Source organism: Mizuhopecten yessoensis, unplaced genomic scaffold (genome assembly GCF_002113885.1).
Source record: "Mizuhopecten yessoensis strain PY_sf001 unplaced genomic scaffold, ASM211388v2 scaffold9503, whole genome shotgun sequence".
Taxonomy (NCBI): Eukaryota; Metazoa; Mollusca; class Bivalvia; order Pectinida; family Pectinidae; genus Mizuhopecten; species Mizuhopecten yessoensis.
In genome coordinates this window covers 3,166-3,424 of record NW_018408080.1, presented here as the reverse complement: position 1 = coordinate 3,424, position 259 = coordinate 3,166, and positions in this window count along the sequence as shown.

Sequence of the window (259 nt, the reverse complement as noted above, 5' to 3'; positions counted from 1 at the left end):
GTAATCTTTCCTCTGGAGAACTACTTTAGGTTTGAGATTGTGTTAAAGATAAAGCTATGCAATTATCTAAAAATAAATAAAATAATCTTAATAACAAAACTATTATACACTTTATTATACCCCCGCAACGAAGTTCGGGGTTGAGGTGGGGGTGTAGGGGGTGGGGGTATACTGGAATCAGCTTGTCTATCCGTCTATCTGTCAACTCATTCTAAAGTAGTGGACCAATTTCAACGAAGTTTCCAGATATGATAACTGC